This window comes from Desmodus rotundus, chromosome X, assembly GCF_022682495.2.
Source record: "Desmodus rotundus isolate HL8 chromosome X, HLdesRot8A.1, whole genome shotgun sequence".
Taxonomy (NCBI): Eukaryota; Metazoa; Chordata; class Mammalia; order Chiroptera; family Phyllostomidae; genus Desmodus; species Desmodus rotundus.
The window spans coordinates 18,348,158-18,357,860 of NC_071400.1; the positions used below are offsets into that span (position 1 = coordinate 18,348,158).

Here is a 9,703-nt window from a genome sequence, read left to right on the forward strand (position 1 = left end):
AAGAGTTTCCACTTCCAGTATGGTTAAAATAAGCTGTTAATAGAACAGCCTCCCTGAAGGATATAGAGAAGAAGTCGTTCTAGATTTTGGTTGGTCCCTAAATCCAATGACTGGTGGCCTTATAAGAGAAAGGCAGAGGGAGATTTGAGACACAGACTCACAGGGGAGAAAATTATGTGAAGATGGAAGCAGGGTTTAGAATCACCTAGCCCCAAGGTAAGGAATGCCTGAAGCTGCCTGAAGCCTCCAGAAACTGAAAGAGACAAGGAAGATGTGATGGCTAATTTTATGTGTCAGCTTGGCTGGGAAACAAGATACCCAGGTAATTGGTGAAACATAATTTTAGGTGTTTTTGTGAGGCTGTTTTGCCTAAGATTAACATTTAAATCAGTGGACTTTGAGTAAAGCAGAATGTCCTCCATTATGTAGGTGGGTTTCACCCAATCAGTTGAAAGCCTGAAAAGAACAAGACTGGCCATCCTGCTTCCACACCCTACTCTGCCCCAGCAGGAGAGAATTCTCCAGAAAATGGCCTTCTGCCACATTGGCTCTTCCTAGTTTTGTTTTGTTTTTTTTATTTCTCACCAGAGGACACTTTTTCATTGCTTTTTTAGAGAGAGGGGAAGGGGGAGAGAGAAACATTAATGTAAGAGAGAACCATCAATTGGTTGCCTCCTGTATGCACCAGGACTGGGAATCAAACCTGCAACCTAGGTGTGTGCCCTGACCGGAAATCGAACCTGCAGACTTTCAGGTACAGGATGACGCTCTAACCAACTGTGGCTCTTCTTAGTTTTATAGCAAACTGGATCACTGGCTCCCCTGAGTTTCCAGCCTGCATTCCCTCCCTGCAGAGTTTGGACTTGCCAGCCTCCATATTGCTTATAATATTTCTCCATCTCTTTCTCTCTCTCTCTCTCTCTCTCTCTCTCTCTCTCTCTCTCTCCCCCCCCACTCCCCTCTCTCCCCCCTCCCCCTCTCCTCTCTCTCTCCCTCTCTCCCTCCCTCTCCCTCTCTCTATATATGTCCTATTGGTTTTGTATTGGTTCTGTTTATCTGGAGAAGCATAACTACACAAGAGGATCCTCTCTTAGAGGCTTCAAAGGGACCATGGCCCTGCCAACACCTTGATTTCAGATTCCTGCCTTCCAGAACTGTAAGAAAATATATTTCCCATGTTTTAAACCATCTAGTTTGTGGCAATTTCTTATGGTAGCCATAGGAAACTAAGACAGTTACTGTGGCCTCTGACTTTTCAAGGACCTGGGCCAGATAGCTTGTGGAACATTTTCCAAAATATGGCTGTCCCTGGGTATTTTGAAGCCCAACATGTGAGTTGGGGACAGTAGCAGAATAAGAAAGCACAAAGTCCCAGATTCAAATTCTGGTTCTACTAGTTACCACCTGGGTGAACTCAAGAAGTTCTATGAGCCCTGGCTGGTATAGCTCAGTAGATTGAGTGCTGGCCTGCAAACCAAACAGTTGTTGGTTCAATTCCCAGTCAGGGCACATGCCTGGGTTGAGGGCCACGTCCCCAGATGGGGGCGCATGAGAGGCAACCACACATTGGTGTTTCTCTCTTCCTCCTCCCTTCTCCTCTCTAAAATAAATAAACAAAATCTTTTAAAAAACATCTACAAAGCTATTTCCTCATTAAAGCAATGAAGAAACCTCCTATATTTCTGGGGTCCTATGAAGAATACAGATAATGTAGGTAAAGTGCCTGGTCCATAGCAGTGATGAGAAACTATGTCTCTTCTCCTCTCCCCTCCCCCTTCTTTTCCTTTCACATGAAAGCTCTGTAGACAATTCTTTCAATTCTATTTGGCCTGACATCCTTTGACTCCAACCACAGTGCCTTAATCAATTTCTTCTAGCATGTGTAGTGGGTATCTCATTACCGCCACAGTGTTTTTCATCCTTTCATTCTACCCACCAAAATCCTATTCATCCCTAAAGGCACAGCTCATACTCCTCTGCTCCAGGAAGTCTTCTGTCCACACTCAGCCCATGGTCCATCCTCCCTCCTCTGAACTCTTACAACACATTTTCCAAACAGTTACTCTGACTCTTACTGAGTACAGCACTGCTTTGTATTGCTTCTCCTATGCAGCCGGTTGCCAGCATGCTATCAGGCACTGTTTGGGAACTGAAAACCATTTCCCATAGAGTCTATGGCATAGACACAATGTTATGGATGATAGTTTGACTAGCAAAAGGTGTGCTCAATACTCTACTTGGCTTTCATATTCTAGAAAACAGGCCACATACATTCCAAGTATTATAATTATGATCCATTGTGCATAAGGAGAAGCAATGTAGATGGCGCCCCTCTGTTCTGCCTGCATCATCTTGCACAGTTGCCTCCTCAGCTAACATCCACACACCCGGCAAAGCTGCCCATCCCCCACGTTCATGGGGCCCTCTGGGAGTCAGATTCATTGTGCTGGAAGGGGCTTCAGAGAGTCCCCAGGGCCAGCCCCCTGATGCCAGGCAGGTCCAGGAGTAAACTACCCACACAAGTGGACACCTGGCCCAGAGCTAAGTGAGCCTCACAGGCAGGAAGTTCTTCTCAAGATCCAAGAGGAAGGAGTGGGCCTCCTTGCCCTTGTTTGTATCCTGGTGGTGGTGTGGTGGCGGCAGACTGCAGAGGGACTGGAGGGACAGTAGGCCTGACCCACAGGAGCAGCCCAGGCATCTTTCCTGGGACCAGGCTGTCGTCCCAGCCCCAACCCCAGCCCAAGCCTAGAAAATAATTTCCCCTTTCACTAGGGAAGTTCAGGGTTGGGGGTTCTGTTTCTGGCCTCCAGAAAGGCAAAGAGCAGCTCAGCACTTTGCCTGAGGCAGGATAGATAAGACTGAGGTCTAGGTTAGCTCATTTAACTCCTTAGTGTCTGCTACCCAATCCTCAAACTAGCAAGATCAGCATCACCTTGGAGCTTATTAGAAATGCAGGCTCTCAGCGCCCACCCAGACACTTACTCCTTCAGTATCTGCATTTTAATGAGATCCCCAGGTGATTCCTAAACGCATTAAAGTTAATTGTTAAAGGCAGAATGGACGAAACCTAGATTTGTAATCTAATGAATTGAGAAAGCAATGGTGGATTTCAGCCACGGTCAAAGCAGAAGAAATTCCAAGGCAAGGCAGGTGTGCATAAAATCCTCATCCCTGCAACCCAGCCCAGACTTGCCAAACACCCAAGATGTGGAATTTATTTCTGTAAGTGTTCATAAACCAGGTACTGCCTGTGTGTGTTTGTGTTTATATTTATCTTCTCAACTAGACTGTAAGGTTTAAAAGGCCAGGAATCATATTTTATATGTATGAGTGTACATATTATGGGACAACGATGATATATAATTAATGAGCACAAACTGTGAAGTAGGCGGGCCTACCTTCTGGGCCCAGAATTTCCACTGATTTACTGTGTGTTCTTAGCCATGGTGCATGGTCTTTTGGAGCCTCGGTTTCATCATCTGTATTACTAGTGCTAGTAAAAATCTACCTTCCATCATTGGGGGATGAAATGAGTAAACAGCAGAAATGTACCTGGTAAATAACAGGCCCTCAATGAAACACTCTTTTCCTTTTGAATCTCTCTACCCACCCCCACCCCACCTAGCTTCAGGCCTGCACATTTTAAATGCTAAATAAAAATAGGCTAAGTGGGTGATTGTTCACCTTGATGGTCCTGACTAAAATGCATTTTATTTTATTTTATTTTTATTGCTTTTTAGAGGGGGGGGGAGGACGGAGAAACATCAGTCTGTTGTCGCACTTATTTACGCAGTCATTGGTTGCTTCTTGTGTGCGGCCGGACTAGAGATCAACCCACAGCCTTGGTGTATTGGGACGACAGTCTGACCAACTGAGCAACCCGGCCAGGACTAAAATGCCTTTTTTTTTTTTTTTTTTTACTGCAATGTCTATTTTATTTTAGCATTATTTTAGCATTTAGCATTTTAGCAAGTATTTAGCATTTTAAGTAAACAACTCTGAATGTTTTTTTTCTGTTTTTGTAAATATCAAAGCAAATGATTCTTGTTATGGAAATTTGTGAAAAACACAGGAATGTACAGATAAAATCTAGTACTTCCTGACCAAACGAATTAAAATGGTGAGACCTCTGTGAGACCAAATCCTTGCCCCATCTCCACCCCCTTCTCAATGGTTCCCAAAATTGATTCTGTGCCCCTTATGTTGAAATGATCAGTTATTTGCTCTCATGCCTCCTTGAAATAAAGAAAATTATGTTTTTGCCACTGATTTAGCCATGTGAAATCACCTCATCACCCTTTTCTGGGTCTGAAGCTGCTGTTTCCAAAAGTGCCATCCCATTGTGCTTTATATCCGTTAGTGCTGGAGAAATCTTCAACAGTTTATGTACAAAACCGCTTTTAAATTTTATATTATTTTGAAACTTTGCTTCTTTGGGGTTGGGCACACTGGCCACCCCATCTGGCTGGGAAAGCTCTCTACCGCCTGGGCTGACAGTGTGCTGATCTTTAAGTTTCTTTCCTTACCCAGTACCCTCTTATTGGTGAGGTTTCTGTGAGGTCTGTTAGGTTCGCAACCTGCAGCTTCCTGGCTTAAAACATATTCTCTTTTGGTGGTGTCTCTTTGTACCGATTGGGAGAAAGAGAAACCAGTAGTGCAAGTATTTTGATACTGAAAATTGACAAATGTCCTTTTAAAGTAAAGAACCAGTCCCTCCAACCCTCAAAAAAAACAAAACACAAAAAACCCACCTAGCAGTAGCACTTCCCTTTCTGCCACCAAGTAGCTAGGAGGTGAGGCTCGTGTGCACTCAAGATTTGGCTCTGTTTTGTACCTTTTAAAAAATGTTTATTGATTTTAGAGACAGGGAGGAAGGGGGAGAGAGAGAGAGACATCAATTTGTTGTTCCACTTATTTGCGCATTCATTGCTTGATTCTTGTATGTGCCCTGTCTAGACATTGAACACACAACCTTGGTGTATTGAGATGATGCTCTAACCAACTGATGTACCTGGTCAGGGCTCCATTTTGACTTCTTAATGGTAGTTACAAAACAGTCATGGAGATGTAAAGTACAGCACAGAGAATATAGTCAATAATATTGTAATAACTCTGTATGGTGCTAGATAGGTCCTGGAAATGTTGGGGGGAACACTTTGTAAAGTTTCTGGTTGTCTAATCACCATGTCTGTACCTGAAAGTAATACAAAATAGTATAAAAAATAAACTGTAATTGAAAAATAACATGTAAAAGAGCCCTGGTTGGTGTGGCTCAGTGGATTGAGCGCCAGCCTGTGAATCAGGGGGTCACCGGTTTGATTCCCAGTCAGGGCACATGCCTGGGCTGTGGGCCAGGTTCCCAGTAGGGGACGTGAGAGGCAACCATACATTGATGTTTCTCTCCCTCTTTTTCCCTCCCATCCCCTCTGACTAAAAATAAAGAGATAAAATCTTTAAAAAATAACATGTAATAAAAAAGATTCTCCTCACCTGTAACCCACCACCATGGCCAAGGAAGGCATTGCTGCTGGAGTTGTAATGGACATTAGTCCTGCTTTATGAGAGGTCCTGAACACCACAGTCATTCACAAGGGCCTAGCATGAAAAATTCACCAAGCTGCCAAAACCTCAGACCAGCACTAAGCCCATCTGTGTGTGCCTTCATCCATCCAATGGCAGTGAGCCTGTATATGTCAAGCTGGTGGAGACCCTTTGTGCTGAACACTAAATCAACCTAATTAAGGTTGATTACAACAAGAAACTAGGGGAATGGGTAGACCTCTGTACAACTTAGAAGGGAAAACCCCATAAACTGGTTGGTTGCAGTTGTAGGACAGTTAAGGACTATGGCAAAGAGTCATAGGCCAAGGATGTCATCCAGGAGTACCTCAAATTCAAGAAATGAACAAATAAAATACTTGGCTCTTGTTCCTCAAAAAAAAAAAAGTCTGTGTCGAATCACGTTTGTTAATTTGCAAATGTTGTACCAACCTTGTATTCCCAAAATAAATCCCACTTGATCATGGTGTATGATCTTTTTGATGCATTCCTATATTTGGTTTGCTAATATTTTGTTGAGGATTTTAGCATCTGTGTTCATCAGGGATATTGGCCTCTAATTTTCTTTCTTTGTAGTGTCTTTATCTGATTTTGGAATTAGGATAATGCTGGCCTAGTAAAATGATCTTGGGAGCCTTTCCTTCTCTTGAATTTTGTGAAATAGTTTGAGAAGGAGAGGTGTTAGTTTTTCCTGGAATGTTTGGTAAAATTCATCTGTGAAGCCATCCAGTCCAGGACTTTTGTTTGTTGGGAGTTTTTTCATTACTGTTTCAATTTCACTAGGTGTAGCCTGTTTACTCAAATTTTCTGATTCTTCCTGATTTAGTTTTGGAGATTGTATGTTTCTAGAATTTTATCCATTTCATCCAGGTTGTCCAGTTTGTTGGCGTATAGTTGTTCATACTATTTTCTTACAACCCTTTGTATTTCTTTGATGTCAGTTGTTATTTCTCCTCTTTCGTTTCTGATTTCATTTATTTGGTCCTCTCTCTTTTTTTCTTAATAAGTCTGGTTAAAGATTTGTCCATCTTGTTTATCTTTTAAAGATTCAGCTCTTGGATTCATTGATCTTTTGTTATCATTTTGTTTAGACTCTATTTTGTTTATTTCTGCTTTGATCTTTATTATTTCCTTCCTTCTATTCACTTTGGGCTTTGTTTGTTGTTCTTTTTCAAATTCCTTTAAGTGTACAGTTAGATTGTTTACTTGAGCTTTTTCTTGTTTTGTTTTTTTTTAAATTTGTTTGTTTGTTTTGAGGTAGGTCTGTAATGCCATGAATTTCCCTCTTAGGATTGCTGTCCCACTGTTCCAGAGGTTTTGGATTGTTGTGTCCTCATTTTCATTTATTTCAAGGTATCTTTTGATTTGTTCCTTGATCTCATCATTGACCCATTCACTGTTTAGCAAAGTTACTTAGCTTCCTTGTCTTTGCGTGTTTTCCAGTGTTCTTGTGATTGATTTCTAGTTTCATAGCATTGTGGTCAGAGAAGGTGCCTGATATCATTTTGGTCTTCTTAAATTTATTGGAACTTGTTTTGTATTCTAACAGGTGGTCTATCTTAGAAAATATTCCATGAGCACTTGAAGAGTATGTATATTCTGTTGTTTTGGGGTAAAATACTCCGAAGATATCAATTAAATCCATTTGATACAGTGTATTGTTTAAGGCCGCTGTCTCCTTGTTGATTTTCTGTCTGGAAGATCTATCCACTGAGGTCAATAAGGTATCTGCCGATACATCTGATAAGGGGTTAATATCCAAAATTTATAAAGAACGTACAAAACTCAACACCAAAAAACAAACAACCCAATTAAAAAACAGGCAAAGGACTTGAATAGACACTTCTCCAAGAAGGACATACAGGTGGCCAATAGACATATGAAAAGATGCTCAACATCACTAATCAATCAGAGAAATGCAAATTAAAACCACAATGAGATATCACCTGTCAGAATGGCTATCATCAATAAATCAACAAACAACAAATGCTGATGAGGATGTGGAGAAAGGGGAACACTTTTGCATTGTGGGTAGGAATGCAGATTGGTGCAGCCACTGTGGAAAGCAGTATGGAGATACATTAAAAAATTAAAAATGGATCTGCCTTTTGACCCAGTGATCCCACTTCTGACAATATATCCAAAGGAACTCAAAACACTACTTTGAGAGAACATAATAACCCCTATGTTCATTGGAGCATTATTTACAATCGCCAAGTTATGGAAGCAGCTCAAGTGTCCATCAGTAGATGAGTGGACAAAACAACTATGGGACATTTATACAATGGAAAACTACCAGCCATAGAAAAGAAGAAAATTTTACCCTTTGCAACAGCATGGCTGGACCTGGAGAACATTATGCTAAGTGAAATAAACCGGTCAGAGAAAGACAAGTGCCATATGATCTCACCTATAAGTGGAATCTAAAGAACAAACTGAACTAATAAGCAAAATAGAGACAGACTCATAAAGAACAGAGAACAGATAAGAGGGAGGAGGTTAGGAGGTGGAGGGACTGAGCAAAAATGAAAAAGGACTCATGAACATGGACAACAGTGTAGTGGTTGTGGTTGGGGGGAGCAGGGTATAAGGGGACTAAATAATAATGGAAAGAAATACAATAGCCCTGGCTGGTGTAGCTCAGTGGATTGAGCACAGGCTGAGAACCAGAGGGTTGCCAGTTTGATTCCCAGTCAGGGCACATGCCTGGGTTGTGGGCCAGGTCCCCAATTGGGGCCACGTGAGAGTCAACCACACATTGATGTTTCTCTGCCTCTCTTTCTCCCTCCCTTCCCGTCTCTCTAAAAAAATTAAAAAATGTTTAAAAATAAATAAATATAATACATTTTTTTTCATTTCAATCATTTTAATTACAAACTGAGTCTTAATTACTAGAGGAATACTGGTCTTTTTTTTTATTATTGTTATTCAATTACAGTTGTATGCCTTTTCTCCCCATCCCTCCACCCCACCCCAGGTGAACCCACCTCCCTCCCCCCTCTCCACCCTCCCCCTTGGTTTTGTCCATGTGTCCTTTATAGTAGTTCCTGTAATCCCCTCTACCCAAAATGTATTATATCTAACAATATAATACATTTTTAAGTCTAAAATATATTTTGCAAGACATTCCCCCAGCAATATAACACGTTGATACTAACATTTTGGAGTATTTCCTTCCAGATTATATATATATATATATACACATAATAAGACCATAATAATTATCTGTTAATTACCTGTCTCTGAAGAAAATAGGCCAGCTGGGTTTCCTTCCTTGCTGAGTACTGAGTGTGGGGCTTCTGCAAACTCAGGCCTTGAAACCAGCCAAATTAAGTCATCTCTCTGGTTCCACTGCTCACTGCTGTTACTTCGATCTCCAAATGATGTGTACTGCATAACCACATTTTCAAAGATTCTGTACAGAATAGAAAAAGATGAAATAAGAATACATTTCCACTGGTAAGCAGTCAAGCATAATCTGTATTTCACACCTAACATTTTTTTTTAGTGAAATAACAATTTGAACTAAGGGGCTAGGAGACAAATGCCTTTGAAAACTTAACTCTGGCTTTATCTACTACAAAGTCTCTAAGCTTGGCAGAGTTTCCACTTTAAGTGGGAAAGAGAGAGAGGAGGTACTCAAAATTGAGCAGGAGACACATTCTTTCATTGATCTAGGGGAGAGTAAAACATGTTTAGCCAACCAAATCCTATGGTCTCACAATCACTATGCTAGTCCTAAGAAGAGTTGGTATGCTGAAGGAGGCAGTGGTGAAGCTCTCAGACAGTGGGCCTTCAAATAGTTGAGGATTTAGAAGTCAGAATTCTTTTTTAAAAAAGATTTTATTTATTTTTAGACGGAGGGGAAGGGAAGGAGAAAGTGAGAGAGAGAAACATCAATGTGTGGTTGCCTCTCACACACCCCCTACTGGGGACCTGGCCTGCAACCCAAGCATGTGCGGTGACTGGGAATCGAACTGGCACCCTTTTAGTTCGCAGGCTGGCACTCAATCCACTGAGCCACACCAGCCAGAGCAGAAGTCAGAATTCTTGTTAGGCCTTGCTCAGCAGCCTTCCAGGACAACCTATTCAGATTCAGACTGGGATTCTGAGGAACCTCAGCCCCATCTCCCAAAATAATTTG

The 9,703-nt window shown here is 41.5% G+C and overlaps 1 pseudogene; it reads left to right on the plus strand.

Annotated features, from left to right (window-relative positions):
• Window positions 1-5,505: 5,505 nt before the first annotated feature.
• Window positions 5,506-5,905, plus strand: LOC112310867 (small ribosomal subunit protein eS12-like; annotated as a pseudogene).
• The last annotated feature ends 3,798 nt before the right edge of the window (window positions 5,906-9,703 follow it).